The following is an 8,125-nucleotide window of genomic DNA, read 5'->3' as shown; positions in this document are numbered from 1 at the left end:
AAGGACACATTTTTAAAACGGTGACCTTACTGAAGCACCGCAGTGCAGATGACCATCCAAAACAGATGCATCCATGGTAGGATGAGGAGCTTACCTGAAAAGTCTAAACGTCCAGTGCGAGTGGCATGAACCGAAGATCTAGCTGAACAAAAAGCACTGCTCAGCATTCAGGTGTTGATACACAGCAAGTGTGTCTTCGTACAGACAGACAACACTAGAACCATGTTTTACATAAACGGAAGAGCCCAAACCTGCAAACACTGTCACACATTTCCCAACAGTTTTGGCACTGGTGCTTTGCAAGGAATGCTTGGCTTCAGAGCCAACATGTCCCTGTGGTGGAGAATTGACAGGCAGGCAAACTCCATTGCCACATGCCCCCGTACCATGAATGAAAACTGACAACATAGGCAGTCAAACTGATTTTCAGCAAATGGAGCTGGAACTTATCCATGAGAACTGTGTGTGTGACGAAGATGAGAGACTTGAAAGTTTGGAGAAGGGAGCTGTAACGCTCACCTGGTTCCCACGGAGGCGCGGCATCGAAGGCGCAGAACTCTGAAGATGGACAGGAAGGGCCCCTCTATTCTGGCTTCCCTGGCTCGTTGGATACCCTCCTGTGCGTGAAAAGGGAGTATTACCAACTGTGGAACAATGCTCAAGCCTCCCACTCCCTTCCAACCCTCCACGATACCTCCTCCACGATTCACCGTGAAGCCTCACCTTAGGGTTTGGAAGGATGAGCTCTCCATCCTGCTTCTGATGCAGGGGCGCGTTGAAACCCAGTTACTTCACTGGATTGAGGATTGATGGGAGTTCAGGTAAGCTTGACTGTTCAGGTAAGGCGCTGTAAAAGTTCTGTTCAAAAGTTCAAGCTTAATAATAATGTTCGTTGTCTAATTGCAGCAAGCGCTAATGCTTATGTCTTTTTCCCCTTAGGGGCCGGGGTTCGGAATGCCGGAGATATGGTGCCGACCCGAAGTGAAACAGTTCTGGATGAGCGCTCAGGTAATGTCTTTGCATTCACTCATTCAATGCCTTTGTCTTTTTTCCCCATAGGGGCCGGGGCGTAGCTGAATCCGGAAGATCGCTGCTGAAGATGGAAGCGCCTTGCAAAGGTGAGTAAAATGCAGCGCTGCAGCGATCGAAACAAAATGCCTTTAAAATGATGTCTTCCTTTTCAGGGCCGTTGGAGAAATGACTCCGGGATGCAGATTTAGCAGGTAAGGGCTTTTCTTCTCCTATTCTCTTCCTTTCTCCCCTTGCAGGTGTTCCAGGGTGCTGGCAGGCGTGGCTGAAGTCAGGATGCAGGAGCTGACACGGTGAGCGTCCAGCTGCTAGGTGCAGAACAACGCGAAGCATGTGTGGCTGTTCGGGTGGGGTTTAAATAGCCTTGGAAGAAGTTCCTGGTATGTATCCTTCCACCAATCAGGTATGTATCCTTCCCCGACCACACCCGGGTGGTGAAGTAGTCCTACAGGTTAAGTAGTCCCATTCAGGCCTCAAGAGGGCCTGGATGAAGCAGCAAGGTCTGCATCAGGTAAGTGTGCACCCAAGCACTTAAACACATATCCTCTTCTATGAGCCTGGCGCCTAAGGCGCCAGGACTGGGGTCCGCTATGAGCCTGGCGCCTAAGGCGCCAGGATTGAGTCCAAAGGGCCCCGACTTGGGCCCGCTGAGACTTCCCTGGGGAAAATGATGTCTGCCTCTGGGGTTGCTGGGCCCGGCCTGGCTCCTTCGAGGTAGGCATCATGACAGGAGCCCCTTTGCATTGTGAACTGTCTTGAAGCTTGAGGAAGGGAATCCCTTGGCATTGTGAACTGTCTTGAAGTGTGGGAAAGAGAACCCTGTTGCAAGCCCAGACCTGGGCGAAGTTCTGAACAGTTACTGAACACACATAATTTAGATATTTAAACCTGTACACATTTTTCCAAGTATCAAGTGAGGGCCTGGTTAGGTTTGGACACAGACAGAACTTTTAATTTGGACATTCAGACTCCAACTTTCCTTAATTTCTGATAGGCAGGAGAAATTCCCCTTAGAATTGGGCAAGTTAGGCATTTTTCTCCAACCTTATTTTTATTTAATAAAAATGTATTGCCAAAACTATACATCTCTTGTCTGTCTACATCGTGATGCCTTCACACCTATCTAAAGGGCAAGATGATAATAACAAATTAAAGGGATTAAGAAATGCTTGGGGAATAACCAATCAAACCTGAGATCTCAAACTGAAATGTGTAACAACCTATCCAGGTTAGAAGCCAATTCCTATGAAACAAGGATGTGAGCTTCTGGGGAAAACCTTAGAAATCCAGACTAGAAGCAGTCCACTCTAGGAGGCCCTGGAAAGGGAGGTTAACCAGGTTACTAGCCATGGTGGTCCCACACCTTGAGGGAATTGAAAGGCCAAAAGGCTGAGGCCCTCCACCAGATAACTGTTCTGCTTAATTTATGCTTCGTTCAAAATGGCGTGGGCGCAATGCATTCTGGGAGGGCTCGCAGCCATGTTGGATATTTACTTCAATCCGCAGTGAAAGGCTGCACACATTTTGCTGAAGTGTTAGATTCGCAGTGCTGAGACAAACATGCTTTTTCAAACTTGGTATGCAGTCAAGGCCATTTCTGCTGGGAAAAGCTAACGTTGTTATGACTTGCTACTGTTCTCCATGGAGCATGTTTTTAGAGCAGGGAGGCCCTGCATTCCTTGGGGGGAGCTCTCGATTGACCCAGCTGGCAACCGACGGATGTTCCTCAACTGCGCAGGTGCAATTCCAGAAGGTTCGAGAATTAACTCCTTTTTTTGGAGTGCCTATTTAGGCAGAAACCTGGAGGGGTCAGGTGAGACTTCAGTCAGAGAAGGACACTCTGTCTGGCCTTCCTGTGAGCTATGGCACTCTCGTCCTGTCTGTCCTCGGGGTCTTCCAGCCGCTTCTGGACGAGATGAGGAAAAAGAATTACGCTCACGGTGATGTATTCTTTCTTTGACTTCTTTACTTTTTCTGTGATCTATGTCCATATGAGTTTTCTGAGTTATTTCTATGTACTTGTAATCTTTGAATAAGTAGCCGTAAAGAGCTGATTATCTTCTAAAGCGTGCGTGGCTGTGAGTTATTGTGTCTGTCTGTTTTTGGGTTGAAGTATTTGCTCTATAATTGCATTGGTGATTTATGGTAGTTCAGTGCACTTTTCAGAGGAGAGCAATACAATAACCCATGGTAGATGGGTGAGAGTGACCTATGGCAGGAGGGTGTAATATCTACTCTCTGTCAAGAACCCGAATGAGGACGAAAAGTACCCATTCTATCTGTTGAGCTGCAATGAGGAGGGCACATACCCGTTTCACCTGTTGAGAATCCTATTTTGTTGGTGGAATTAGAATATGGATGGAGTTATAAGAATAGGTTTGTGAATGTTTGCTTTGGGCTAAAATTTACAACATTTCTGCTATTAGAATAGGATAGCCTGAAGGTTAAGGGCTCATGAATATTAGGTATTGTGACTTTATGCTGGCCATCCCTTTGAAAGAATTATTCTTTGTAGGCAAGGGTGACTCGGAGAGAAAAATACTTTTCAGAGTAGGGAGTAAACTGTCATTTGGGGAGGGAGGAATAGAAACTCCTCAAGGTGCCCAGCACCAGCAATACAACCTTGCTTTGTTAGTCTGGCCTGTTCACTGTTTACTTGAGAAGAATCCCTTTTGTTTGGAGTTTTTCCCCTCGAATCTGTAAGTGTGTACCCAACCTCTACACCCAGTAACTATGATGTAGTTAAACCAGTACCCCTTGTGTTGCATGTTTCACTGCTCGGTCTACCACAAGATTCCCAGAAATACATGAACATGCTCCTTCAAAGAGTAGACTTGTTTTTTGGGTGTGGGGGAGGTGTGCACACCATCAACCCTACAGATTATGCAGCAAAAGATTTGGTTACTGATTTGCTTTGCATTCTAGAATCAGGCTTAGTGTGTAACTCCTGTAGCTCACTAAAACACCTAACCTGAAAGGTAGCAGTTACAATGTATGAGCAACCTACCAGCGCTTTGAGGTCATACCAATGATATATATAGCGCTATATAAATGCCAAATAACATAACTACAAGCTGTCAGTACAAGTAGATGCACCATACACAGACGAGATGGCTTTTAGAACTGACCCTTGCTTCTCACTGAAATGTAGCTCTACATTTTACATTAATCAGTACAGCAACCTGTTTTCTTTGCATGGCCACAAACAAAAGCTGAAATGGCCTTACATATTTTAGATGGAGGCAGGGCTGTCATTTGTTACGTGGACAGGACTAAAGGAACAAGAAAAACTAGGCAATTCTTGTTTTCGTCCCACAAGGTCCTGAAGGGTGTCCCCTCCCCCCCCCCCAATGAAAATCTAGTATTGCTAGATGGATTGTGCGTGGCATATCGAATGTTTTGTCCTGGCACATGCAACCTTGCTCGCCACACCACATACTCTATACTGGGAAAGTGGGCTGCACTCAATTTTCTAGCTAATGTGTTGCTAAATAATATATGTAAGGCTACCACTTTGAGTTTAGTGCATGCTTTTACAAAACACCACTATATAGACGCAAACACAAACAGATTCACAGGTCAGTCAAGCAGTACTATGTACTTATTCTGTCATTTCCTCCCCATAACCACCTCTAATCAATAACACTGCTCACTGGTGTATGCATAACATGCACTTTGAATGGATTGTGTCCTCCAACGTATTCCTCATCTTTGATATCTCGTTCAGCTTCGGCTGCTTTCAGAAAAAAAATTCTCGGCAGAGGGCGCCGTGCGTCGATTCAATGTCCCTCGAAAGCCTCCGTCAAGGGTGGCGTCATCGGGTGTATAAGTAGAACGCACAGTGCCCATTGGCCTCAGTTCTGTTTTTCAGCAAACTTATTACGCAGTTCTTCAAAAATCTAAATAAATCATTGACAATATCTTCGTCATCGACCCCAACTACACCTTGTTCAGGTTTCAAAAAGTGCAGAGAATGCGATTCGAAAATGACCATCACAGATAATCATCGCTCGTGCCTATGGTGTTTGGGGGAGGCCCACGACATGGATTTGTGCTCGAAATGTGACGAGTAAAGCCCTGCGAGAAAGGAAGGGAACATTTGTAATGCTTACCTGGACTCCTCGGCAGCGTAATGCCTTCTCAGCCTGTGGGCCTGTACTTGGGCACTTTTTGGATTCCCTTTCTGCATAAACAATAACAATAGAACCGCTATAACATCTATTTACTGAGAAGGTGCTGCATTAAATGTATACTTTTGTAATCCTCCGTTCTCACCTGTGTTTATTTTTTGTGGAGCTCTCCATCCTGCTTTCTACAGGGGCGCGTTGAGATGAAGATACAAATGGTGTTCGGAATGCTGAGGTACTCTATAGTTTCTTGCCTTGACAATGTCTATACTATTCCAAAATGAGTCTTTGGGTTAAGTATCCTGGGGAAAATACCTTATTCTCTTATGTCTTGTAATAATTCCTACATTGGAGAGATCTCTCTTTCTAATAATTGGCTTTTTCTTGTAGGTTCTCGGAATTCAGAAAAGATTTGTGGTTGCGGATGACTGCGATGTTACTCAGGATGAGGAAACATTAAACAATGTAAGTTCGCCTATACGGAGTAACTGCTGCCTTCAGGGAGAGCGCGGAAACAACTGTGAGGTGATAACTTGAGGAAACTTCAGGTACGTAAAACTTATTTAAAACTTCTTCTGTTATTTTCTGTTGAGTTTGTTCGCTAATTAAATACCTTTTTTGTTTGCAGGTTTTCGGAAAGCTGAGGAAAATACCTTCAGAAGATGCTGAGGCTGCGGAAGACACTTCTGACTGAAGATTCTGCGACTACGAGCGAAAAATGCTGCGGCTGTGAGAGAAAACTGATGCTGGAAGATGCTGCGGCTGTGAGAGAAAACTGCTGCTGGAAGATGCTGTGGCTGTGAGAGAAACTTCTGACAGGAGTTGCTGCGGTAACAAGTGACCATTGCTGACAGAAGATACTGCTGCAGAGATAAATTCGGTTCAGTAATTTTTTTCTATAACTATTGTATTCTGTTGTCTTTTTCCATAAAGCTAATGTCTTTATATTTTCTTCTTTAACAGGGTCTGTGAGGAGAAACGCTGGTAGCGTTACATGCTGTCAGCGGAGCAGACGCAAAGCGAGCGTTCCAGCGGAGGCAGGGCTTAAGTAGCTCCCTCTGCAAAATGAATGGAATGTGCTACAAGGTACAAATGGATCTTGCGGCGGCCATGTTTAGAGTATGAGACCAATGTAAACACTATGAGAGTCTATGAAAACATATTCTGTGAATGGTGTAAGTGCCATTTATGCCAGGCGAACACCCACCTTTGACCCGCTGACTGATGCAATGTTTCTTGCCTATCTTGAATACCTGAATGGGAACTGTGCTCACTGACTGGGATAATGGCAAAATTGCAGGTAGGCCGTAATACTAAAACTGATCGTTCCTCAACTGTCGAGTCTGGAGATCGCTCTCCTCGATGTGAAAAGGACAAAAAGAGATCAAGATCCCCTAGTGGCTCTCGCCACTCGTCGTCCTCGACGAAATGATCGAAGAGATTGCACCATCGGTCGCCATCTTCTTCATCACGAAGCCCCCAGAAAATGTAAGTGCCCCACAAAACATTCTTCATCCACAGAGTGGGAGGCATTTCATATGAAAATGCTAGAAATTTTCAAGAAGAGCAAGCCTCCATCCGCGCCTTATTCGGAAGCCGGACGAGAGCAGTCCCGTTCCAACACTCGCACACCCTCGAGCCTGAGTGATCGAAGAAAGAACCATCGAGAAACTTCTAGGTCTCGATGAAAGAAAGTCACACGAGTCGTGACAGGTGCTCGAGGTCATCGACGCCATGGAAGACTCCACATACCTCGGAGAAGAAATCTTCAAAGACGACCGTTGAATCCACGACGCTGTCAGGGCCATTTCCATCAACGCCTTTGTCGATGTTGACACCAAAATCATCTGCGCCAAAAATGACTGCAGCTTCAACTCAGCCTTCTGAGCATGTTAAACCTGGCAAAGAGGCTAAATCAAAGCCTTCCCCAAAGCCTACAGCTTTGGTGGTTCCTGACAAAGTTTTTATTTACTCCTTTGCCTAGAAAGGAATACTTTAAATCCCTCTCTTCGATTTTTGAGGAAGAAGAGCAGTCTGAGGAAGAGGATGTTCCTTTTGGCCTTGAGTTTGTAACTCCTAATGTGCCAGAATGTTTAATCTCAGAGGAGAGTAAGATGAGAGATCTGGTTGACACACTGCACAATGCTAGTGGTGTTGACACATCACCTGAAACTGAGTTTGGTAGACCGGAGCCGGGGGAACACCCTAATTTCTCGTATCGGCACCTGATTTCAAAGTTAGTTGAATACCTAGGTTGGGCTAAACCACCAGCTCAATTCATCCAGGATGACTTTACTGATATTCTGTACCAAGGTCCACCTACAGACCCAGTCTTGCTCTTTCATGTGGCCTTACAAAATAGGGTGGCCAAAAATTGGGAATCACCGGATTCTATCCATGCGGTGGGTGAAACCCTCAAGAGAAAATACTGCCCTTCCATTAGCGGCTATCTGTCTAAACACCCCACTCCTGAGAGTCTGGTGGTCCAGGCAGCCAAAGCTACATCTAATAAAGCGGCGTACTCTACCATCCCTTCGGATAGGGACAAGCGTGTGGAAGTATGGGCGCGCTAGTATTTTCAGCTGGGAGTATGGCCCTTAAGTCAGCAAACTCCACATCTGCCTCAGCCACATTTTCGTACACTCTGTGGGAGTGCATATCAATGGCGGCGGAGCACATTCCAGAAGGGGAGGAAAGGGACGGTTTCCTAGCTATCGTTAGGGATGGCAAAGAAGCCATGCGTGAATCCCTCCAATCAGGACTAGACACTGCAGACAGTGTCAGCAGGTCTATGGCTACAAGCACGGTTATGCGCAAATTTGTGTGCTTGCATAAGTCTGGTTTCACACCAGATGTGCAGACCCGTCTTCTAAACATGCCTTTTGACGGATCTCACCTTTTTGCTAAAAAGGCTGACAAGAGCCTTGAGAGGTTGTAGACTTCAATGGCGGCTGCCAAATCTTTAGGGG

This window comes from Ambystoma mexicanum, chromosome 1p (assembly GCF_040938575.1).
Source record: "Ambystoma mexicanum isolate Mex_15411 chromosome 1p, UKY_AmexF1_1, whole genome shotgun sequence".
Lineage (NCBI taxonomy): Eukaryota > Metazoa > Chordata > Amphibia > Caudata > Ambystomatidae > Ambystoma > Ambystoma mexicanum.
The sequence above is the reverse complement of the archived record's forward strand: the minus strand, read 5'-3'. Positions refer to the sequence as shown.